Genomic DNA, 26,039 nt, shown 5'->3' on the forward strand with positions numbered 1-26,039 from the left:
AGCTAAGTTATTCTATTAGATTCCAGGTGCTGCTGGCAGTTGCAGAAGCCTCCTCACACTCAGGATATCTGAACACGTCTTTGTGTGTGTGATGGTGGTGGGGAAACAGAGTCCATGGATCTTTCAGGGGGCAAAGGTATTCCCAGGTTGGGGTTTGTAGTTTAAACACCTACATCTCTCATGGAGAGGCACTCGCAAACACTTGGTTTTTGAGCCCTAACCACACTTTCCCCCGCACTCTGGCCTAGGTAAACCATCAGGGAATACAAGCCAAGGGATTCTATTAGAACCCAGGGGCTGCTGTCAGTTGGAGGTGCTTCCCCACACTCAGGAAACCAGAACACTTCGTCGTGTGTGTGCTGGAGGTGGGGAAACAGAGTCCACGCATCTTTGTGAGGGCACAGTTGTTCCCAGGTTGGGGATGTAGTTTAAACGCCTCCACAGCCCATAGAGGGGCACTCGCTAATACTTGGCTTTAGAGCCCAACCCCACCTTCGCTCACAGCCCGGCCTAAGGAAACTCTCAAGGAACTCAAGTTAAGGGATTCTATTAGATACCAGGTGCTGCATCATTTGGAGGAAACTCCCCACACTCAGGATACCAGAACACTTCTTCGTGTGTGTGCTGGGGGTGGGGAAACTAAGTCCACGCATTTTTCAGGCAGCACAGGTATTCCCAGGGTGGGGGTTGTAGCTTAAAGACCTCCACTTCCCATGGAGAGGCGCTCCCTAATACTTGTCTATAGAGCCTAAACCACACTTTACCCCACACTCCGACCTAGAAGAGCCATCAGGGAAGGCAAGCTAAGGGATTCTATTAGAAATCAGGCGCTGCTCTCTGTTGGAGGAGCCTCCCAACACTCAGGATAACTGAACACGTATTCGTGCTCCCAGTTTTTGGAAGTTCCCCACACTCAGGATTCTGGAAGAAAACTTTGTGTGGGTGGGATTTGTGGAGCCCCTCACCACGCGCATGAATGGGGGCACAGGTGTTCCCCGTTAGGGAGATGTCCTCTAAGTACTTCCTCATTCCATCGGGGGGCACTCGCTTCTACTTGGCCTCCAAAACCAACCCCCACATTCGCTCACATCCTGGCCTAGGAAGACACTCAAGGAAGTCAAGCAAGGGGATTCTATAAGATCCCAGGTACTGGTGTCACTTGAAGGAGTCACGGAACACTGAGAATACCAGAACACTTCTTCGTGTGTGTGCTACAGGTGGGGAAACAAATTCCACGTATCTTTATGGGTGCACAGCTGTTTCCAGCTTGGGGATGTAGTTCAAACTCCTCCACTGACCATAGAGAGGCAATCACAAAAGCTTAGTTTTAGAGCCCAACCCACACATCTCCCGCAAACCGTCCAAGTCAAAACTTCAGGAAAGAGAAGCTATGGGATTCTATTCGAACCCAGGTGCTGCTGTCAGTTGGAGGAGCCTCCCCTCAGTTAGGATACCTGAACTTCGTTTGTGTGCTGGATGTGGGGAAACAGAGTCCACTCATCTTCCAGGGGGCATAGGTATTCCCAGGTTGAGGGTTGTAATTAAATCACCTCCATTTCCCATGGAGGTGCACTCGCTAATACTTGGTTTTAGAGCCCAAACCACACTTTCCCTCACACAGTGCCTAGGCAAAGCATCAGGAAAGACAAGCTAAGGGATTCTACTTGAATCCAGGCACTGCTGTCATTTGGAGGAACTTCCCCACACTCAGGATTCGGGAACCCAGACTTGTGTGTGGGGGAGTTGAAGAGCCCCAATTCACGCAGATGAATGGGGGCACAGGTGTTCCCCGTATGGGAGATGTCTTCTGAGTACTTCCTCAATCCATCGGGGGCCAGTCATTGCTACATGGACTACAAGCCCAACTCCCAGGTTTTCCTTGCAGCCTGGCATATGGAAACATACAGTGAATAGAAACAAAGGGATAATATTAGACCTCAGGTGCTGCTGTAAGTTAGAGGAGCCTACCCATTTTCAGGATACCAGAACACCACTTCGTGTGTTTGCTGAAGGTGGGGAAACTGAGTCCACGCATCTTTCAGGGCGCACAGTTATTCCCAGGCTGGTGGTTTTAGGTTAAAAACCTCCACGTCCTATGAGAGGCACTCGCTAATACTTGGTATCAGAGCACAATCTACACTATCCCCCGAACACCGGCATAGGCAAACCATCAGCAAGAAAGCTTATAGATTCAATTAGAACACAGGTGCTGCTGTCAGTACGAGGAACTTCCCCACACTCAGGATTCTGGAATATAGCCTAGTGTTGGAGGAAGAGGTGAAGCCATAAACCACGCAGATGAATGGGGGCACAGGTTTTATCCGTTAGGGAGAAATCCTCTACGTAATTCCTCAGTCAACCGGGGGGCACTCGATGCTAATTTCATTCCAAGCCCAACCTACAGCTTTCCCTCGAAGCCCGGCAGGGAAACACTCAGGGAATATTAGCTAAGGGATTGTAATAGTACCCAGGCAATGTTGTAAGTTGGAGGAGCCTTCCAACACTCAATAAACCTGAACACGTTTTCGTGTGTGTTCTAGAGTTTGGGAAAAAGAGTACATGAAAATAAATGGGGGCACAGGTGTTCCCAGTTTGGAGATGTAGTTTAAACATATCCACTGCCCATAGAGAGGCACTCGATTATACTTGGCTTTAGAGACCAACCCCCAAATTCGCTCACAGCCCAGCCTAGAGAAACACTCAGGGAAGTCAACCTAAGGGATCCCATTAGATCCCAGGTTCTGCTGTGATTTGGAAGAGCTTCCCCACAATCAAGATAACAGAACACTTTTTCGTGTGTCTGCTGGAGGTGGGGAAACTGAGTTCAGGCATTTTTCAGGGGCCACTGGTATTCCCAGGTTGGGGGTTGTTGGTTAAACAGCTCCACTTCCCATGCAGAGGCACTCGCTAATACTCGGATTTAGAGCCCAACCCCTACTTTCCCCCTCACTCTGGCCTAGGCAAACCATCAGGGAAGACATGCTAAGGGATTCTATTTTAATCCAGGCGCTGCTGTCAGTTGGAAGAACTTCCCCACTCTCAGGACACTGGAACACAGCCTTGTGTGTGGGGAAGTAGTGGAGCCCCAGTCCACGCAGATGAATGGGGGCACAGGTGTTCCCGGTAAGGGAGAAGTCCTCTAAGTCTTTCGTCAGGCCGTCAGGGGGCACTCGCAACTACTAGGCCTCCAAGCCTAACCCCCATCTTTCCGTCTCAACCCGGCCTAGGGAAACACTAAGGCAATACAAGTTAAAGCATTCACTTAGAACCAAAACGCTGCTGTCAGTTTGAGGAGCCTCCCCACACTCAGGATAACTAAACACAACATCGTGTATGTGCTGGTGGTGGGGAAACAGAGTCCACGTATCTTTCAGGGGGAACAGGAATTAGCCGGTTGGGGGTAGTAGGTTAAACAACTCGACATCCCATGGTGAGGCACTCGCTAGTACTTGCTTTTAGAGGCCAACCCCTACTATCCTCCGGACTCCGGCCAAGGAAAGCCATCAGGGAAAACCAGCTAATTGATACAATTAGATGCCAGGCACGGCTGACAGTTGGAGGAGCCTCCCCACACTCAGGATACCTGAACACGTCTTCTTGTGTGTGCTGGAGGTGGGGAAAGATTCCACGCAACTTTATGGGAGCACAGGTGCTTCCAGGTTTGGGATGTTGTTTAAACACTTCCATTGCCCATAGAGAGGCACTGGCTAATACTTGGATTTAGAGCCCAACCCCGACCTTCGCTCACAGCCCGGCATAGAAAAACACTCAAGGAAGTCAAGCAAAGGGATTCGATTAGATCCCAGGTGCTGCTGTCACTTGGAGGAACCACCCAACAATGAGAATACCAGAACACTTCTTCATGTGTGTGCTGGAGGTGGGGAAACAGAGTCCACGCATATTTCAGGGGGCCTAGGTATTCCCAGGTTGGGGGTTGTAGGTAAACGACTCCATATCCCATGGAGAAGCACTCAATAATACTTGGATTTAGAGCTCAAACCCCACTTTCACCCGCATCCGGCCTTGTCATGCCATCAGGGAAGACAAGGTAAGGGACACTATTAGAACCCAGGCGCTGCTTTCATTTAGAGGAGCCTACCATCAATCAGGATACCTTAAATAGTCTGTGTGTTCTACTGGATGTGGGGAAACAGAGTCCACGCATATTTATGGGGGCAGAGTTGTTCACAGGTTGGGGATGTTATTTAAACACCTCCAATGCCCATAGAGATGCACTCGATAATACTTGGTTTTAGAGCCCAACCCCCACCTTTGCTCACAGCGCGGCCTAGGAAAACACGCAGGGAAGTCAAGCTGAGGGATACTGTAATATCCCAGGTGCTGCTCTAAGTTGGAGGATCCTCCCCTCACTCAAGACACGAGAACACTTCTTCGTGTGTGTGCTGGAGGTGGGAAAACAGGGTCCACGCATATTCAATGGGGCACAGGTATTCGCAGTTTGGGGGTTGTAGGTAACACACCTGCATAGCACATGGTGAGGAACTCTCTAATACTTGGTTTTAGAGCCCAAACCTCACTTTCCCCTGACCTCAGGCCTAGGAAAACCATCAAGGAAGTCAAGCTAAGGGATTCTATTAGAAACCACGGACTGCTGTCATTTGGAGGAACTTCCCCTCACGCAGGATTCCAGAAGCCAACTTTGTGTGTGGATCCCAACCCCACGCAGAAGAATGGGGCACAGCTGTTCCCCGTTAGGGAAAAGTCCTCTAAGCACTTCCTCATTCCATTAGTGAGCACTCGCTTCTAATTGAACTCCAACAGTAACCCCCAGCTTCCCTCGCATCCCGGCCTAGGGCTACGCTCAGTGGATACAAGTTAAAGGATTCTTTTAGAACCCATGCGCTGCTGTCATTTAGAGGAGAATTGCCACAGTCTGGATACCTGAACATATTTTCGTGTGCTTGCTGGAGGTGGGGAAACAGAATCCACACATCTTTATTGGGGCACAGATGTTCCCAGGTTGCAGAAGTAGTTTAAACCCATCCACAGCCCATAGAGATGCTCTCGCTAACAGTTGGCTTTAGAGCCTAACCTCCTCATTCGCTCACATCCCGGTCTAGGAAAACACTCAAGGATGTGAAGCTAAGGGATACTGTTTTATCCCAGGTGGTGCTGTCTGTTGGAGAAGCCTCCCCACACTCAGGATACCAGAACAAATTTTCGTGTGTGTGCTGTGGGTGGGGAAACTGAGTCCACGTATCTTTCAAGGTGCACAGTTATTGCCAAGTTGGGGCCTATAAGTTAAACACCTCCTCGTCCCATGTGGAGGCACCCGCTACTACTTTGATTCAGAGCCCAAACCCCACTTTCCCCGTACTTCGGCCAAGACAAACCATCAGGGAAGATATGCTAAGGGATTGTATTAGAACACAGGTGCTGCTCTCATTTGGAGGAACTTTCCCACACTCAGGATTCTGGAAGCGAGGCTTGTGCGGGGTGAACTGTGGAGCCCCACTTCACGCAGATATATGGGGCACAGGTGTTCCCCATTAGGGAGAACTACTTTAAGTATTTCCTCTCTCCATCGAGCGACATTCGCTGCTAATTTCATTCCAAGCCCAACCTCCAGCTTTCCCTCGCAGCCCGGCCTATGGAAACACTCAGGGAATACAAGCTAATGGATTCTATTAGAACCCAGTCGCTGCTGTCATTTTGAGTAGTCTCCCCAAACTCAAGATAACTGAATACTCTTCGTGTGTGTGCTGGACGTGGGGAAACAGAGTCTACGAATCTATATGGGGCACAGGTGTTCCCAGGTTGGTGATGTAGTTTAAACATGTCCACAGCCCATCGGAAGGCTCTTGCAAATACTTAAGAGCCGAACACCCACCTTCGCTTCAAAGCCCTGCCAAGGAAATCACTCCGGGAAGTCAACATAAGGTGTATTATTAGATCCCCGGTTTTGCTGTCAGTTGGAGGAGCTTCCACACACTAAGGATATCAGAACACTTCATGTGTGTGCTGGAGGTGGGGAAGTAGAGTCCTTGCATCTTTCAGGGGGCACAGGTATTCCCAGGATGTGGGTTGAATGATAAACCCCTTAAATTCCCATGGAGTGGCAGTAGCTAATACTTGATTTTTGAGCCCAAACCCCACTTTCCCCCACACTCCTGCCTAGGAAAACCATCAGGGAAGACAAGCTAAGGGATTCTATTGGAACCAAGCCACTTCTGTCAGTGGAGGAGCTTCCCCACACTTAGAATTCCGAAACCCATCCTTGTGTAGGGGGGAGATTTGGAGTCCGACTCCACGCAGATGAATGGGGCCAAGGTGTTCCCAATTAGGGAGAAGTCCTCTTAGTAATTCCTCATTCCATCGGGGGGCAATCAATGGTACTTGGCCTCCAAGCCCAACCCCAGCTTTCCCTCGCAGCCCAGCCTAGGGAAACACTGAGGGAATTATATCTTAGGAATTATGTTAGATCCCAGGTGCTGCTGTCAGTTGGAGGAACATTCTCACACTCAGGATACAAGAAAATTTCTTCGTGTGGATGCTGGATGTGGGGAAAATGAGACCACGCATCTTTCTGGGGGAACAGGAGTTCCCTGGGAGGGAATGTACTTTAAACACCTCCACTGTCTATAGAGAGGCACTCGCTATTACTTGGCTTTAGAGCCAAACCCCCACCTTCGCTCCCAGCCCGTCCTTGGAAAACAGGGAAGTCAACCTAAGGGATCATATTAGATCTCAGATGCTGCTGTCAGTTGGAGGTGCCTCCCCACACTCAGGATACCAGAACACATCTTCATGTGTGTGCTGGATGTGGGGAAACAGAGTCCACGCATTTTTCAAGGAGCACAGGTAGACCCAGGTTGTGGGTTTTTGGTTAATAACCTCCACTTCCCATGGAGAAGCACTCGCTAATACTAGGTTTTAGAGCCCAACCCCCACTTTCCCCCGCACTCCGTATCAGGCAAACAAACAGGGAAGACAAGTTAAGCGATTTTATTAGAACCCAGGCCCTCCTGTCAGTTGGAGGAGGTTGCCCACAATCAGGATACTGTGCAAGTGTTCGTGTGTGTGCTGGAGGTCTGGAAACAGACTCCACGGATATTTATGGAGCCACAGGTGTTCCCAGGTTAGGGATGTAGTTTAAAAACCTCCACTAACCATAGAGAGGTACTCGAAAATACTTGGTTTTGGAGCCCAAACCACACATTCCCCCGCACTCCCGCCTAGGCATACCGTCAGGTAAGACAAGCAAAGGGATTCAATTAGAACCCAGGCGCTGCAGTCAGTTGGAGGAACTTCCCTGCACTCAGGATTCCAGAACACATTCTTGTGTGTGGGGGAGGTGTGCAGCCCCACTCCACCCAGATGAATGGTGACACAGGTGTTCCCTTTAATGAGAAGTCCTCTAAGTATTTCCTCAATCGATCAGGGGGCACCCACTGCTACTTGGCCTCCAAGCACAACCCCCAGCTTTCCCTCATATCCCGGATCATGGAAACACTCGTTTTACAAGCTAAGGGATTCTATTAGAACTCAGGCGCTGCTGTCATTTTGAGGAGCCCCCCCACACTAAGGATATCTGAAAGTCTTCGTGTGTGTTCTGGAGCTGGGAAAGACATTCCACGCATGTTTATGGGGGCACAGGTGTTCCAAAGTGGGGATTTGGTTTAAACACCTCCACTGCCCATAGAGGGGCACTCGCTAATCCTTGTCTTTAGAGCCCAACTCCCACATTCGCTCATAGCCCGGCCTAGGTAAACACTCAAGGAAGTCAAGCTAATGGATTCTCTTAGACCCCAGGTGCTGCTGTCATTTGGAGGAAACTCCCCACATTCAGGATAGAAGAACACTTCCTCATTTGTGTGCTGGAGGTGGGGAAACCGAGTCCAGGCAACTTTCAGGTGGCACATGTATTCCCACGTTGCTGGTTGTAGGTAAAATTCCTCAACTTCCCATGTAGATGCATTGGCTAATACTTGGAATTAGGGCCGAAACCCCACATTCCCCTGCACTCCAGCCTAGGCAAACCATCAGGGAAGGCAAGTTAAGGGATTCAAGTAGAACACAAGCGCTGCTGACAGTTGGAGGAACTTCCCCACACTCAGGATTCTGGAACCCAAACTTGTGTGGCGGAGAGATGTGGAGCCTCAATCCAAGTAGATGAATGGGGTCACACTTGTTCCCCATTAGGGAGAAGTCCTCTAAATACTTCCACATTCCATCGGGGGGCAGTTGCTGCTACTTGGCCTCCAAGCCAAACTCCCAGCTTTCCCTCTCAGCCCGGCCTAGGGAAACACTCAAGGAATACAAGCTAAGGGATTCTATTAGAACCCAGACACTGCTGTCATTTGGAGGAGCCTCCCCACAATCAGGATACCTGAGTACGTCTCCGTGTGTGTGCTGGTGGTGGGGAAACAGAGTCCACGCATCTTTATGGGGGCACAGGTGTTCCAAGGTTGGGGAAGTAGTTTCAAACCCTCCGCCGGCCACAGAGATGCACTCGCTAATACTTGGTTTTAGAGCCCAACCCCCACTTTCCCCCGCACTCCGTATCTGGCAACCAAAGAGGGAAGACAAGTTATGATATTTTATTAGAACCCAGGCCCTCCTGTCAGTTGGAGGAGGCTGCCCACTATCAGGAAAACTGTGCAAGTGTTCGTGTGTGTGCTGGAGGGTGGAAACAGACTCCACGGATTTTTATGGGGGCACAGGTGTTCCCAGATTAGGGATGTAGTTTAAACACCTCCACTAACCATAGAGAGGTACTCGCAAATACTTGGTTTTGGAGCCCAAACCACACTTTTCCCCGCACTCCCGCCTAGGCATACCATCAGGGAAGACAAACAAAGGGATTCAATTAGAACCCAGGCGCTGCTGTCAGTTGGAGGAACTTCCCTGCACTCAGGATTCCAGAACACATTCCTGTGTGTGGGGGAGTTGTGCAGCCCCACTCCACCCACATGTATGGAGGCAAATTGTTCCCTTTAGGGAGAAGTCCTCTAAGTACTTCCTCAATCCATCAGGGGGCACTCACTGCTACTTGTCCTCCAAGACCAACCCCCAGGTTTCCCTCACATCCTGGACGAGGGAAACACTTGTATTACAAGAGAAGGCATTCTACTAGACCCCAGGCGCTGCTGTCATTTTGAGGAGACGCCCCACACTAAGGATATCTGAAAACCTTCGTGTGTGTTCTGGAGCTGGGAAAGACATTCCACGCATCTTTATGCGGGCACAGTTGTTCCAAAGTTGGGGATTTGTTTTAAACACCTCCACTTCCCATAAAGGGGCACTCGCTAATCCTTGTCTTTAGAGCCCAACCCCCACCTTCGCTCAAAGCCCGGCCTAAAAGAACATTCAAGGAAGAGAAGCTAAGGAATTCTATTAGATCCCTGGTGTTTCTGTTAGTTAGAGGAGCCTACCCACACTCAGGAAACAAGAACACTTCTTAGCACGTGGGCTGGATGTGTGGAAACGGAGTCCACACATATTTGTTTGGGCACAGGTATTCCTAGGTTCGAGGATGTAGATTAAACACCTCCATATCCCATGGATAGGCACTCGCTAATACTTCGTTTTAGAGCCCAAACTCCAAATTCCCCTGCACTCCTGGCAGGGCAAGCCATCAGGGAAGACAAGCTAAGGGATTGTATTGAAACCAGGTGCTGCTGTCACTTGGAGGAACTACCCAACACTGAGGACTCCGGAGAAACTCATTTGTGTGGGGGAGGTGTGCAGCCCCAATCCACGCAGATGAATTGTGACAGAGGTGTTCCCCGGTAGGGGAGTTCCATAAGTACTTCCTCAGTCAATCGGTGGGCACAAGCTGCTACTTGGTTCCAAGCCCAACCCCCAGTTTTGCTCGCAGCCTGGCCTAGGGAAACTCTTATGGAATACAAGCTGAATTATTCTATTAGAACGCAGGCGCTGCTGTCAGATGTAGGAACTTCCACACACTCAGGGTTCCGGAAACCATCCTTGTGTGTGGAGGAAATGTGGAGCCCCACTTCACGCAGTTGAATAGTGGCACAGGTGTTCCCCGTTAGGGAGAAGTCCTCTAAGTACATCCACAGTACATCGGGGGGCATTTGATTCTACTTGGATTCCATGCCCAACCCTCAGCTATTCCTTATAGATTGGCCTAGGGAAAAATACACTGAATACAAGCTAAAGGATTGTATTAGATCCCAGGCGCTGCTGGCTGTTGGAGTTGTTTCCCCACATTCAGGATACATGAACATGTCTTCTTGTGTGTGTTGGAGGTGGGCATACTGATTCTACTCACCTTTATGTGGGCACAGGTGTTCCCAAGTTGAGGATGTAGTTTAAACACCTCCACATCCCATAGAGTGGCCCTCGCTAACACTTGGCTTTAGAGCCCAATCTCCACGTTCGCTCACTGCCCGGCTTGGGCAAACTCTCAAGTAAGTCATCCTAAGGGATCTTAGTAGCTCCCAGTTTCTGCTGTGATTTGGAGGAGCCTCCCCACACGCAAGATAACAGAACGCTTTTCCGTGTGTCTGCTGGAAGGGGGGAAACAGAGATCAGGCAAATTTCAGAGCCCACTGGTATTCCCAATATGGTGGTTGTTGGTTAAACAACTCCATTTCCCATGCAGAGGCACTCGCTAATACTCGGTTTTAGAGCCCAACCGCTACTTTTCCACGCTCTCTGGCCTAGGCAAACCATCATTGAAGACATGCTAAGGGATTCTATTTTAATCCAGGCGCTGCTGTCAGTTGGAAGAACTTCCCCACTCTCAGGATTCCGGAACAAAGCCTTGTGTGTGGGGAAGTAGGGAGCCTTAGTCCATGCAGATGATTGGGGGCACAGGTGTTCCCGGTTAGGGACAAGTCCTCTAAGTTCTTCCTCAGTCCTTCAGGGGGCACTCGCTGCTACTTGGCCTCAAAGCCCAACCCCTATCTTTCCCTTGCCACCAGGCCTTGGGAAACAGTAATTCAAAACAAGATAAAGCATTTAATTAGAACCCAGGCGCTGCTGTCAGTTGGAGGATCCTCCCCACACTCAGGATACCAGAACAATTCTTCGTGTGTGTGCTCTAGTTTAGGAAACAGAGTCCACGCATTTTTCTGGGAGCACAGGTATTCCCAGGATGGGGGTTGTAGTTTAAAGACGTCTATTTCCCATAGAGAGGCACTCACTAATACTTGGTTGAAGAGCCCAACGCCCACTCTCCTCCGCACTCCGTTCTTGGCAAACCATCAGGGAAGACAAGCTAAGGGGTTCTATTAGAACCCAGGGGCTGCTGTCAGTTGGAAGAACTTCCACACACTCCAGATTCCGGAACACAACGTTTTGTGTGGGGGAAGTGTGCGCCCCAAACCACGCAGATGATTAGGGGCACAGGTGTTCTCCGTTTGGGAGATTTCCTCTAAGTATTTCTTCAGTCTGTCAGAGGGCACTCCATGCTAATTGGCCATCAAGCCCAACCTCCACCTTTTCTTCACAGCCTGGCCTATGTAAACACGCAGGGAATACAAATTAAGGGATTCTATTATATCCCAGGTGCTGCTGTCAGTTGGAGGAGCCTACCCACATTCAGGATACCAGAAGAATTCCTCGTTTGTTTGCTGGAGGTGGGGAATCAGAGTCCAAGCATCTTTCAGGGGGCACAGTTATTCCCAGGTTGGGAGTTGTAGGATAAAAAGATCCAATTCCCATGGAGAGGCACTCGATAATTCTTGGTTTTAGAGCGCATACCACACTTTCCCCCACACTGTGGCCTAGGCAAACAATCAGGCAAGACAAGCTAAGGGATTCTACTACAGTGCAGTCGCTGCTGTTAGTCGCAGGGACTTCCGTACACTCAGGATTCCGGAAAAAATTATTCTGTGTGGGGGAGTTTTGCAGCCCCAATCCACGCAGTTGAATGGGGAAACAGGTGTTCCCCATTAGGAAGAAGTCCTCTAAATACTTCCTCAGTCCATCGGGTTGCACTTGCATATACTTGACTTCCTTAAACTAACCCCCAGCTTTCCCACGCAGCCCGGGTTTGGGAAACACTCAGGGAATACAAGCTAAGGGATTCTATTAGGACCCAGGGGTTGCTGTCAGTTGGAGGAGCCTCCCCTCAGTCAGGATACCTGAACACGTCTTCGTGTGTTTGCTGCAGTTGGGGAAACTGAGTCCACGCATCTTTATGGCGGCACAGTTTTCCCGGGTTTGGGCTGTAGTTTAAATACCTCCACTGCCCATAGAGAGGCACTTGCTATTTCTTGGCTTTATGCCAAAAGCCCACATTTGCTCACAACCCAACCTAGGAAAACACTCAAAGATTTCAACCTAAGGGATCCTATTAGACCCCAGGTTCTGCTGTGATTAGGGGGAAACTCTCCACACTCAAGAGAACAGAACACTTTTCCGTGTGTCTGCTGGAAGTTGGGAAACAGAGTTCAGGCATATTTCAGGGGCCACTGGTATTCCCAATTTGGGGGTTGTTGTTTAAACTCCTCCACTTCCCATGCAGAGGCACTCGCTAATACTCGGTTTTAGAGCCCAACCCCTACTTTCCCCCGCACTCTGGCCTAGGCAAACCATCAGGGAAGACATGCTAAGGGATTCTATTTTAATCCAGGCGCTGCTGTCAGTTTGAAGAACTTCCCCACTCTCAGGATTCCGGAACATAGCCTTGTGTGTGGGGAAGTAGTGGAGCCCCAGTCCACGCAGATGAATGGGGGCACATTTGTTCCCAGTTAGGGACAAGTCTTCTAAGTTCTTCGTGAGTCCTTCAGGGGGCACTCGCTGCTACTTGGCCTCAAAGCCTAACCCCTATCTTTCCCTTGCCATCCGGCCTAGGGAAAAAGAAAGTCAATACAAGTTAAAGCATTTAATTCGAACCCAGGCGCTGCTGTCAGTTGGAGGAGCCTCCCCACAGTAAGGATAGCAGAACACCTCTCCGTGTGTGTGTTGAAGTTGGGGTAAAATTGTCCTCGCATCATACAGGGGGCAAAGGTCTTCCCAGGTTGTGGCATGTAGGATAAAGATCTCCTCATCAAATGGATAGGCACTCGCTAATACTTGGCTTAAGAGCCCAAACCCCAAATTTCCCCGCAATCCGTTCTAGGGAAAGCAAAAGGGACACCAAGCTAATGGGTTCAATTTGAGGCCAGTAGCTGCTGTCAGTTGGAGGATCTTCCACAATCTCAGGAATTCTGAACGCAGCCTTTTTTGGGGGGGTTTTGGAGCCCCACTCCACGCAGATGAATAGGGGTGCAGGTGTTACCCGTAGGGGGAACTCCTCTTTGTTCTACTTCAGTCCATCAGGGGGCACTCGCTGCTACTTGCCCTCCAAGCCCAACCTGTAACTCTCCCTCGCTGCCCGGCCTAGGGAAACACTCAGGGAATACAAGCTAAGGGATTCTATTCGAACCCAGGCGCTGCTGTCATTTGGAGGATCCTCCCCACACTCAGGAAGCCAGAACACGTCTTCGTGTGTGTGCTGGAGGTGGGGAAAGAGACTACACGCATCTTTATGGGGGCACAGGTGTTCCCAGGTTGGGGATGTAGGATAAACAACTCCACAGCCCATACAAAGGCACTCGCTAATACTTGGTTTTAGAGCAAAACCCCCACTTTCGCTCAAAGCCCACCCAAGGGAATCAGTCAGGGAAGTCAACCTAAGGGATGCTATTAGATCCCAGTTGCTGCTGTCAGTTGGAGATTCCTCCCCACACTCAGGATATCAGAACTATTCTTCGTGTGTGTGCTCTAGGTTAGGAAACAGAGTCCACGCAATTTTCTGGGAGCACAGGTATTCCCAGGATGGGGGTTGTAGTTTAAAGACGTCTATTTCCCATAGAGAGGCACTCACTAATACTTGGTTGAAGAGCCCAACGCCCACTCTCCTCCTCACCCCGTTCTTGGTAAAACATCAGGGAAGACAAGCTAAGGAATTCTATTAGAACCCAGGCGCTGCTGTTAGTTGGAGGAACTTTCCCACTCTCAGGATTCCGGAACAAAGCCTTGTCTGTGGGGAAGTAGGGAGCCTTAGTCCATGCAGATGAATGGGGGCACAGGTGTTCCTGGTTAGGGACAAGTCCTCTAAGTTCTTCGTCAGTCCTTCAGGGGGGCACTCGCTGCTAATTGGCCTCAAAGCCCAACCCCTATCTTTCCGTTGCCACCCGGCCAAGGGAAACAGAAACTCAATACAAGTTAAAGCATTTAATTAGAACCCAGGAGCTTCTTTCAGTTGGAGGAGCCTCCCCACACTCAAGACACGAGAACAATTCTTCGTCAGTCTGCTGGAGGTTGGAAAACAGAGTCCACGCATATTTCATTGGTCACAGGTATTCGCAGATTGGGGGTTGTAGTTAAAACACCTGCATAGCACATGGAGAGTAACTCGCTAATACTTGGTTTAAGAGCCCAAACCTCACTTTCGCCCGCCCTCAGGCCTAGGCAAACCATCAGTGAAGTCAAACAAAAGATTCTATTAGAACGCACGGAATGCTCTCAGTTGGAGGAACTTCCCCCATTCAGGATTCCAGAACCCAAATTTGTGTGTGGGAGGTGTGGATCCCCAACCCACCCAAGATGAATGGGGGCACAGCTCTTCCCCGGTAGGGAGAAGCCCTTTAAGCACTTCCTCAGTCCATTTGTGAGCACTCGCTGCTAATTGACCTCCAAGAGTAACCCCCAGCTTCCCTCGCATCCCGGCCTAGGGATACGCTCAGGGGATACAAGTTAAAGGATCCTTTTAGAACCCAGGCACTGCTGTCAGTTGCAGGAGCCTCCCCACACTCAGGATAACATAACACTTCTTCGTGACTGTGCTGGAGGTGGGGAAATAGAGTCCACGCATCTTTCAGCGGGCACAGGTATTACCCGGTTGGGAGTTGTATGTTACACTTTTCCACATCCCATTGAGAGGCAATCGCTAATATTGGGTTTTAGAGGCCACCCCCACTATCCCCCGGACCCCGGCCAAGGCAAGCCATCAGGGAAAACCAGCTAAGGAATTCTATTAGAAGCCAGGCACTGCTGTCAGTTGGAGGAGCCTCCCCACATTTAGGATAGCAGAACACCTCTCCGTGTGTGTGCTGAGGTTGGGGAAATATTGTCCTCGCATAATACAGGGGGCAAAGATACTCCTAGGTTGTGGTATGTAGGTTTAAAATTTCCACATCAAATGGAGAGGCAATCGCTAATACTTGGCTTAAGAGCCCAAACCCCTCGTTGTCCCGCACTCCGTTCTAGGCAAAGCTTCAGTGAAACCAAACTAATGGATTCCATTTGAGGCCAGTAGCTGCTGTCAGTTGGAGGAACGTGCATACACTCCGGTTTCCGGAACACAACCTTGTGTGTGGGGGAAGTGTGGAGCCCCAATCCACACAGATGAATGGGGGCACAGGTGTTCTCCATTTGGGAGATTTCCTCTAAGTATTTCTTCAGTCTGTCAGGGGCACTCCATGCTAATTGGAAATCAAGCCCAACCCCCTCATTTTCCTCAAAGCCTGGCCTATGTAAACACTCAGGGAATACAAGCTAAGGGATTCTATTAGCTCCGAGGTGCTGCTGTCAGTTGGAGGAGCCTACCCACATTCAGGATACCAGAGGAATTCTTCGTGTGTTTGCTGGATGTGGGGAAACAGTGTCCAAGCATCTTTCAGTGGGCACAGGTATTCCCAGGTTGGGAGTTGTAGGATAAACACCTCCAATTCCCATGGAGAGGCACTCGTCATTTCTTGGTTTTAGAGCCCATACCACACTTCCCCCGGCACTGCGGCCTAGGCAAACAATCAGGCAAGACAAGCTTAGGAATTCTATTACAGCCAGGCGCTGCTGTTTGTTGCAGGTTCTTCTGTGCACTCAGAATTCTGGAAACAAGAATTCTGTGTGGGGGAGTTGTAGAGCCCCAATCCACGCAGATGAATGGGGGACCAGGTGTTCCCCGTTAGGGAGAATACCTCTAAATAGTTCCTCAGTCCATCGGGGGGCACTCGCATCTACTTGACTTCCTAAACCCAACCCCCAGCATTCCCATGCAGTCCGGGTTAGGGAAACACTCAGGGAATACAATCTAAGGGATTCTACTAGGACCCAGGGGCTGCTGTCAGTTGGAGGAGCCTCCCCCACTCATGATACCTGAACAAGTTTCCTTGTGTTTGCTGGATTTGGGGAAAATGAGTCCACGCATTTCTATGGGGGCACAGTTTTCCCGGATTGGGGTTGCAGTTTAAAAACCGCCACTGCCCATAGAGAGGCACTTGCTATTACTTGGCTTTATGCCCAAACCCCACATTTGCTCACAACCCGTCCTTGGAAAACACTCAAAGATTTCAACCTAAGGGATCCTATTAGATCCCAGTTTCTGCTGTGATTTGGAGGATCCTCCCCACACTCAAGATAACAGAACACTTTTCCGTGTGTCTGCTGGAAGTGGGGAAACAGAGTTCAGGCATATTTCAGGGGCCACTGGTATTCCCAGTTTTGGGGGTTGTTGGTTAAACACCTCCACTTCCCATGCAGAGGCACTCGCTAATACTCGGGTTTAGAGCCCAACCCCTACTTTCCCCCGCACTCTGGCCTAGGCAAACCATCAGGGAAGACATGCTAAGGGATTCTATTTTAATTCAGGCGCTGCTGTCAGTTGGAAGAACTTCCCCACTCTCAGGATTCCGTATCACAGCCTTGTGAGTGGGAAAGTAGTGGAGCCCCAGTCCACCCAGATGAATGGGGGCACAGGTGTTCCCGGTTAGGGACAAGTCCTCTAAGTTCTTCGTCAGTCCTTCAGGGGGCACTTGCTGCTACTTGACCTGAAAGCCCAACCCCTATCTTTCCCTTGCCACCAGGCCTAGGGAAACAGTAATTCAATACAAGTTAAAACATTTAATTAGAACCCAGGCGCTGCTGTCAGTTGGAGGAACTTCCACACACTCCGGATTCCGGAACAAAACCTTGTGTGTGGAGGAAGTGTGGAGCCCCAATCCACGCAGATGAATGGGGGCAAAAGTGTTCTCCATTTGGGAGATTTCCTCTAAGTATTTCTTCAGTCTGTCAGTGGGCACTCCATGCTAATTGGCCATCAAGCCCAACCCCCACCTTTTCCTCACAGCCTGGCCTGGGTGTACACTCAGGAAATACAAGCTAAGGGATTCTATTAGCTCCGAGGTGCTGCTGTCAGTTGGAGGAGCCTACCCACATTCAGGATACCAGAGGAATTCTTCGTGTGTTTGTTGGAGTTGGGGAAACAGAGTCCACGCATCTTTCAGGGGGCACAGGTATTCCCAGGTTGGGAGTTCTACAATAAACACCTCCAAATCCCATGGAGAGGCACTCGTAATTTCTTGGTTTTAGAGCCCATACCACACTTTCCCCTGCACTGTGGCCTAGGCAAACAGTCAGGGAAGACAATCTAAGGAATTCTATTACAGCCCAGGTGCTGCTGTTAGTTGCAGGGTCTTCCGTACACTCAGGATTCCGGAAACAAGAATTCTGTGTGGGGGAGTTGTGGAGCCCCAATCCACGCAGATGAATGGGGGAACAGGTGTTCCCCATTAGGGTGAAGTCCTCTAAATACTTCCTCAGTCCATCGGGGGCACTCGCATCTACTTGACTCCCTAAACCCAACCCCAAGCTTTCCCATGCAGCCCAGGTTAGGGAAACACTCAGGGAATACAAGCTAAGGGATTCTATTAGGACCCAGGGGCTGCTGTCAGTTGGAGGAGCTTCTCCTCACTCAGGATACCTGAACACGTCTTCGTGTGTTTGCTGGAGTTGGGGAAAATGAGTCCACGCAACTTTATGGGGGCACAGTTTTCCCGGGTTGGGACTGTAGTTTAAATACCTCCACTGCCCATAGAGAGGCACTTGCTATTACTTGGCTTTATGCCCAAACCCCACTTTTGCTCACAACCCGGCCTAAGAAAACACTCAAAATTTTCAAGCTAACGGATCCTAGTAGTTCCCAGGTGCTGCTGTCAGTTAGAGGAGCTTTTCCACACTCAGGATACCAGAAGACTTCTTCGTGTGTGTGCTAGTGGTGGGGAAACAGAGTCCACGCATCTTTCTGGGGGCACAGGTATACCCAGGTTGCTGGTTGCCGGTTAAACACCACCAGTTCCCATGGAGAGGCACTCGCTAATACTCGGTTTTAGAGCCCAAATCCAACTTTGAACCATACTCCGGCTTATGCAATCCATCAGGGAAAAGAAGCTTAATGATTCTACTAGAACAATGGCACTGCTGTCAGTTGGAGGAACTTTCCCACACTCAGGATTCTGGGAGCCAGTCTTGTGGGGGTGGGATTTGTATATCCCCACTCCACATAGTTGGATGTGGGCACATGTGTTCCCATTAAGGGAGAATTCATCTAAATAGTTCCTGAGTCCATTTTGGGGCACTCGCTACTATTTGACCTCAAAGCCCAACCCCCAGCTTTCCCTCAGAGCCAGGCCTAGGGAAACACTCAGGGATTACAATCTAACGGATTCTATTAGGACCCAGGAGCTGCTGTCCTTTGAAAGTGCCGGCCCACACTCAGGATACCTGAACATTTCTTCGTGTGTGTGTTGTTAGTGGGGAAACACAGTCCATGCATCTTTATTGGGCACAGTTATTCCCAGGTAGATGATGTAGTTTAAACACGTTCACTGCCCATAGAGAGGAACTGGCTATTACTTGGCTTAGAGCCCAACCCCCACCTTCGCTCAAAGCCCAGCCTAGAAGAACGCTCATGTAATTCAAGCGAAGGAATTCTATTAGATCCCTGGTGCTGCTGTTAGATGGAGGAGCTTCCCAACCCTCAGGAAACCAGAAAACTTCTTCGCACGTGTGCTGGAGGTGTGGAAACAGAGTCCACGCATTTTACTTGGGGCACAGATATTCCTAGGTTGTAGGATGTGGGTTAAACAACTCCACATCCCATGGATAGGCACTCGCTAATACTTCGTTTTAGAGCCCAACCTCCAAATTCCCCTGCACTCCTGGCAGGGCAAGCCATCAGGGAAGACAAGCTAAGGGATTGTTTGAACCCAGGTGCTGCTGTCACTTGGAGGATCTTCCCAACACTAAGGACTCTGGAGACACTCTTGTGTGTGGGGGAGGTGTTCAGCCCCAATCCACGCAGATGAATGGTGACAAAGGTGTTCCCCGGTAGGGGAGTTCCCTAAATACTTCCTCAGTCAATCGGTTGGCAAAAGTTTCTACTTGGCCTCCAAGCCAAACCCCAAGATTTCGCTCGCAGCCAGGCCTAGGGAAACCCTCAAAATTTTAAGCTAAGGGATCCTAGTTGTTCCCAGGTTCTGCTGTCAGTTAGAGGAGCCTTCCCACACTCAGGATACCAGAAGACTTCTTCGTGTGTGTGCTAGTGGTGGGGAAACAGAGTCCACGCATCTTTCTGGGGGCACAGGTATTCCCAGTTTGGTGGTTGCCGGTTAAACACCACCAGTTCCCATGGAGAGGCACTAGATAATACTTGGTTTTAGAGCTCAAATCCCACTTCACCCTGCACTCTGGCCTAGGCTAACCATCAGGGAAGTCTAGCTAAAGGATTCTACTAGAACCCAGGCGCTGTTTTCATTTGGAGGAACTTCCCCACACTCAGGATTTCGGAACTAAGCCTTGAGTGGGGGGGATATGTGGGGCCCCACACCACGCAGATTTATGTGGGCACAGGTGTTCCCCATTAGGGAGAAGTCCTCTTGGTAGCTCTTCAGTCAATCAGGGGACGCTCGCTGCTACTTGGCCTCCAAGCCCAGCCCCCAGCTTTCCCTCGCAGCCAGGCCTAGGGAAACACAGTGAATACAAGCTAAGGTATTCTATTAGAACCCAGGCACTGCTGTCAGTTGCAGCAGCCTCCCCACACTCAGGATAACTGAACAGGCCTTCGTGTATGTCCTAGATTTGGGGAAAGAGTGTCCATGAATCTTTATGGGGGCCAGGTGTTCCCAGGTAGGGGAAGCAGTTTAAACATCTTCACAGACCATAGAGAAGCTCTCGCTAATAATTGTCTTTAGAGCACGACCTCCACCTTTGCTCAAAGACCGGCATATGATAACACACAGGGATGTCAACATTTGGGCTCCAATTTGATACCAGATGCTGCTGTCAGTTGGAGGAAACACCGACACTCAGAAAACAAGAACAGTTCTTCGTGTGTGTGCTGGAGGAGGGGAAAGAGAGCCAACGCAGCTTTCAGGGCGCACAGATATTCTCAGGTTGGTGGTTGCAGGAAAAACACCTCCTATTCCCATGGAGTGGAACTCGTTAATACTTGGTTTTAGAGCCCAAACCCACTTTCCTTCGCACTCCGGCCTAGGCAAACCATCAGGGAAGATAAGATAAGGGATTGTATTACAGCCCATGCGCTGCTGTCAGTTGGAGGATCTTCCTCACTCTCAGGATTCTGGAACATAGCCTTGTGTGTGGGGAAGTAGTGGAGCCCCAGACCACTCAGATGATTGAGGGAACAGGTGTTCCCGGTTAGGGACAAGTCTTCTAAGTTCTTCGTCAGTCCTTCAGGGGGCACTCGCTGCTACTTGGCCTCAAAGCCCAACCCCTATCTTTCCCTTGCCACCCGGCCTAGGGAAACAGAAAGTCAATACAAGTTAAAGCATTTAATTAGAACCCAGGCGCTGCTGTCAGTTGGAGGAGCCTCCCCACACTAAGGGTAGCAGAACAGGCCTTCGTGTGTGTCCTGGATTTGGGGAAAGAGTGTCCACGAATCTTTCAGGGCGCACAGATATTCTCAGGTTGGTGGTTGCAGGAAAAACACCTTCTAATCCCATGGAGTGGAACTCGTTAATACTTGGTTTAAGATCCCAAACCCACTTTCGATCGCAATCCGGCTTAGGCATTCCATCAGGGAAGGTAAGATAATGGAATCTGTTACAGCCCATGCCCTGCTGTCAGTAGGAGGATCTTCCATATACTCAGGATTCCGGAAACCATCCTTCTGTGTGGGGGAGTTGTGGAACGCTAATCCACGCAGATTAATGGAGGCACAGGTGTTCCCTGTTAGGGAGAAGCCCTCTAAATACATTCTCAGTCCATCAGGGGGTAATCGCTTCTACTTGACTTCCAAGTCCAACCCCCAGCATTCCCTCGCAGCCAGGCCTAGGGAAACACAGTGAATACAAGCTAAGGTATTCTATTAGAACCCAGGCACTGCTGTCAGTTGCAACAGCATCCCCAGGCTCAGGATAACTGAACAGGCCTTCGTGTGTGTCCTGAATTTGGGGAAGGAATGTCCACGAATCTTTATGGGGGCCAGGTGTTATCAGGTTTGGGATGCAATTTAAACATCTTCACTGCCCATACAGAGGCTCTCGCTAATACTTGGTTTTAGAGCCCAACCTCCACCTTCGCTCAAAGACTGGCATATGAAAACACTCAGGGAGGTCAACCTTTGGGATCCTATTAGATCCCAGTGGCTGCTGTCAGTTGGAGGAAACACCCACACTCAGAAAACAAGAACAGTTCTTCGTGTGTGTGCTGGAGGAGGGGAAAGAGAGCCAACGCAGCTTTCAGGGCGCACAGATATTCTCACGTTGGTGGTTGCAGGAAAAAAACCTCCTATTCCCATGGAGTGGAACTCGTTAATATTTGGTTTTAGAGACCAAACCCACTTTCCTTCGCACTCCGGCCTAGGCAAACCATCAGGGAAGATAAGATAAGGGATCCTATTACAGAACATGCGCTGATGTCAGTTGGAGGATCTTCCTTACACTCAGGATTCTGGAAACCTGCCTTCTGTGTGGGGGAGTTGTGGAGCGCTAAGCCACGTGGATGAATGGGGGCACAGGTGTTCCCTGATAGGGAGAAGTCCTCTAAATATTTCCTCAGTCCATCAGGGGGCACTCGCTTCTACTTGACTTCCAAGCCCACCCCCCAGCTTTCGCACGCATCCAGGCATAGGTTAACACTCCTGGAATGCAAACTAAGTGATTCTTTTAGAACACAGGGGCTGCTGTCAGTTGGAAGAGCCTCCCCTCTCTCCGGATACCTGAACATGTCTTCGTGTGTGTGCTGGAGGTGGGGAAACAGAGTCCACAGATCTTTTTTGGGTCACAGGTTTTTGCAGGTTTGGGATGTTGTTTAAACACCTCATTGCCCATAGAGCGGCACTCGCTAATACTTGGATTTAGAGCCCAACCCCCACCTTCGCTCACAGCCCGGCATGGAAAACACTCAAGGAAGTCAAGCAAAGGGATTCTACTAGATCCCAGGTGCTGCTGTCACTTGGAAGAGCCACCCAACACTGAGAATATCAGAACTCTTCTTCATGTGTGTGCTGGATGTGGGGAAGCAGAGTCCACACATATTTCAGGGGGCTTAGGTATTCCCAGGTTGGGGGTTGTAGGTAAACGACTCCACATCTCATGGAGAAGCACTCCATAATACTTGGATTTAGAGCCCAAACCCCACTTTCTCCCGCACTCCGGCCTAGGCATGCCATCAGAGAAGACAAGGTAAGGGATACTATTAGAACCCAGGCGCTGCTGTCATTTGGAAGAGCCTCCCCTCAATCAGGATACCTTAAAAAGTCTGTGTGTTGTACTGGATGTGGGGAAATAGAGTCCACGCATAATTATGGGGGCAGAGTTGTTAATAGGTTAGGGATGTTATTTAACACCTATAATGCCCATAGAGATGCACTCGATAATACTTGGTTTTAGAGCCCAAGCCCCACGGTTGCTCAAAGCGCAGCCTAGGAAGACACTCAGGGAAGTCAAGCTGAGGGATACTTTAATATCCCAGGTGCTGCTGTAAGTTGGAGGATCCTCCCCACACTCAAGACCCGAGAACATTTCTTCATCAGTGTGCTGGAGGTGGGAAAACATAGTCCACGCATAAATAATTGGGCACAGGAACTCACAGATTGGGGGTTGTAGGTAAAACACCTGCATAGCACATGGAGAGGAACTCGCTAATACTTGATTTTAAGGCCCAAACATCACTTTCCTCCACACTCAGGCCTAGGCACACCATCAGAGAAGTCAAGCTAAGGGATTCTTTTAGAACTCACGGAATGCTCTCATTTGGAGGAATTCCCCCAATCAGGATTCCAGAACCCAACTTTGTGTGTGGGAGGTGTGGGTCCCCACACCACACAGATGAATGAGGGCACAGCTCTTCCCCATTAGGTAGAAGCTTTTTAAGCACTTCCTCAGTCCATTTGTGAGCACTCGCTGATAATTGAACTACAAGTGTAATACCCAGCATCCCTCGCATCCCAGCCAAGGGATACGCTCAGCGGATACAAATTAATGGACCATTTTAGAACCCAGGCGCTGCTGTCATTTGGAGGAGCCTCCCCACAATCAGGATACCTGAGCACGTCTCCGTGTGTGTGCTTTAGGTGGGGAAACAGAGTCCACGCATCTATATGGGGGCACAGGTGTTCCAAGGTCGGGGAAGTAGTTTACAACCCTCCAATGCCCACAGAGATGCACTCGCTAATGCTTGGCTTTAGTGTCCATCCCCCACCATCGCTCACTGCTAGGCCTAGGAAAACACTTACGGAAGTCAAGCTGAGGGATTCTATTAGAACCCAGGTGCTGCTGTCAGTTGGAGGTACCTCCCCATACGCAGAACACCAGAACACTTCTTCGTGTGTGTGCTGCATGTACGAAAACAGAGTCAAAGCTTCTTTTGGGGGCACAGTTATACCATGGTTGTCGGTTGTAGGTTAAACACCCACATCCTATGGATAGGCTCTCGCTAATACTTGGTTAAGAGCCCAATCCCAACTTTGCCCCGCACATCGGCTTTGGCAAGCCATCATGGAAGACAAGTTAAGGTATTGTATTAGAACCCAGGCGCTGCTGTTAGTGGGAGGAACCTCCCCACACTCAAGATATCTGAACCCAATTTCGTGTGTGTGCTGGAGGTGGGGAAACAAAGAACACGCATTTTTCAGGGGTCACAGTAATTTCCAAGTTGTGGGTTGTAGTTTAAACATCTCCACTACCCATGGAGGCACACGCTGATACTTAGTTTTAGAGCCCAAATCCCACTATCAACCACACACTGGCCTAGGCAATCCATCAGGGAAGACAAGCAAAGGGATTCTATTAAAACCAAGACGCTGATGTCAGTTGGAGGAACTACCCCACCCTCAGGATACTGGAAACCAACCTTGTGTGGTGGGGAGGTTTGAAGCCCCAATCCACGCAGATGAATGGGTGCTCAGGTGTTTCCCTTTATGGAAAATTCATCTAAATACTTCCTCAGCCCTTCGGGGGGCACTCGCTACTATTTGGCCTCAAAGCCCAACCCCCAGGTTTCTCTCAGAGTCAGTCCTAGGGAAACACTCAGGGATTACAAGCTAAGGGATTCTATTAGAACCCAGCCATTTCTGTCACCTGAAATTGTCAGCCCACACTCAGGATAGCAGAAAATTTCTTCATGTGTGTTCTGGTGGTGGGGATACAAAGTCCACGCTTTTTTCAAGGAGCACAGGTATTCCCATGTTGTGGGTTTTTGGTTAATAACCTCCAAATCCCATGGAGAAGCACTCGCTAATACTTGGATTTAGAGCCCAACCCAACCTTTCTCCAGCACTCCGTATCAGGAGCCAAATCCCAACTTTCCCCTGCACACCGGCCTTTTCAATCCATCATGGAAGACATGTTAAGGTATTGTATTAGAACCCAGGTGCTGCTGTTAGTGGGAAGAACCTCCCCACACTCAAGACATCTGAACCCAATGCCGTGTGTGTGCTGGAGGAGGGAAACAGAGTCCACGCATTTTTCTGGGGGCACAGGTGTTCCCAGGTTGGGGATGTAGTTACACACTTCCACATCTCATAGAGAGGCACTCGCTATTACTTTGGTTTAGTGTCCAACCACACCTTCGCTCACAGCCCGGCCTATGGAAACACTCAGGGAAGTCAAGCCAAGTGATTCTATTAGATCCCAGGTGCTGCTGTCAGTTGGAGGAGCCTCCCCACACTCAGAATACCAGAAAAGTTTTCATGTGTGTCCTGGAGGTGGGGAAACAAAGTCCACGTTTATTTATTGGATCACAGGTATTCCCAGGATGGGGATGTACGTAATCACTTCCACTGCTCATAGAGAGGCACTCGCTATTACTTTGGTTTAGTGCCCAACCCCACCTTAATTCACATCGCGGCCAAAGGAAACAATCAGGGATGTCAATCCAAGAGATTCTATTAGATCCCAGGTGCTGCCATCAGTTTGAGGAGCCTCCCCACATTTAGGATAGCCGAATAGTTCTTCGTGTGTGTGCTGGAGTTGGGGAAACAGATCTACACATCTTGCAAGGGGCACAGGTATTCACAGGTTGTGGATTGCAGTTTAAAGGCCTCCACATCCCTTGGAGAGGCACTCGATTGTACTTGTTTGTCAAGGCTGAACCCCACATTCCCCCGCACTCTGGCATAGACAAGTCATCAGGGAAGGCAAACTTAGGGATTGTATAAGAACCCAGTCACTGTTGTCAGTTGGAGAATCTTCCCCACACTCAGGATCCGGAATACAGCCTTTAGTGTGGGGGATGTGTGGAGACCCACCCACGCAGAAGAATGGGGGCACAGGTGTTCCACGTTAGGGAGAATTCCTCAAAATATTTCCTCAGTCCATTGGAGGCACTCGATGCTACTTGGCCTCCAATCCCAACCCCCAGCTTTCCCTCGCAGTCCGGCGTAGGGAAACACACAGGAAATACAAGCTAAGGGGTTTTATTGGAACCCAGGCACTACTGTCATTTGGAAGATCTTCCCCACTCTCAGGATACATGAACACACTTTCGTGTGTGTGCTGGAAGTGGTGAAAGTGTGTGCACGCATCTTCATGAGGACACAGGTGTTCCCAGGTTTGGATGTAGTTTAAACACCTCCACTGAACATAGAGAGGCACATTCTAATACTTGGCTTTAGAGACATAACCCCACCTGGGTTCAGGGCCCGGCCTAGGGAAACACTGAAGGATGTCAAACATAGGGATTATATTAGATCCCAGGTGCTGCTGTCAGGTGGAGGAGTCTCCCCACACTCAGGATACCAGAACACCACATCGTGTGTGTGCTGAAGGTGGGGAAACAGTGTCCTTGCAACTTTCAGGGGGCACAGGTATACCCAAATA

This window comes from Vicugna pacos, unplaced genomic scaffold (genome assembly GCF_048564905.1).
Source record: "Vicugna pacos unplaced genomic scaffold, VicPac4 scaffold_19, whole genome shotgun sequence".
NCBI classification, from domain to species: domain Eukaryota; kingdom Metazoa; phylum Chordata; class Mammalia; order Artiodactyla; family Camelidae; genus Vicugna; species Vicugna pacos.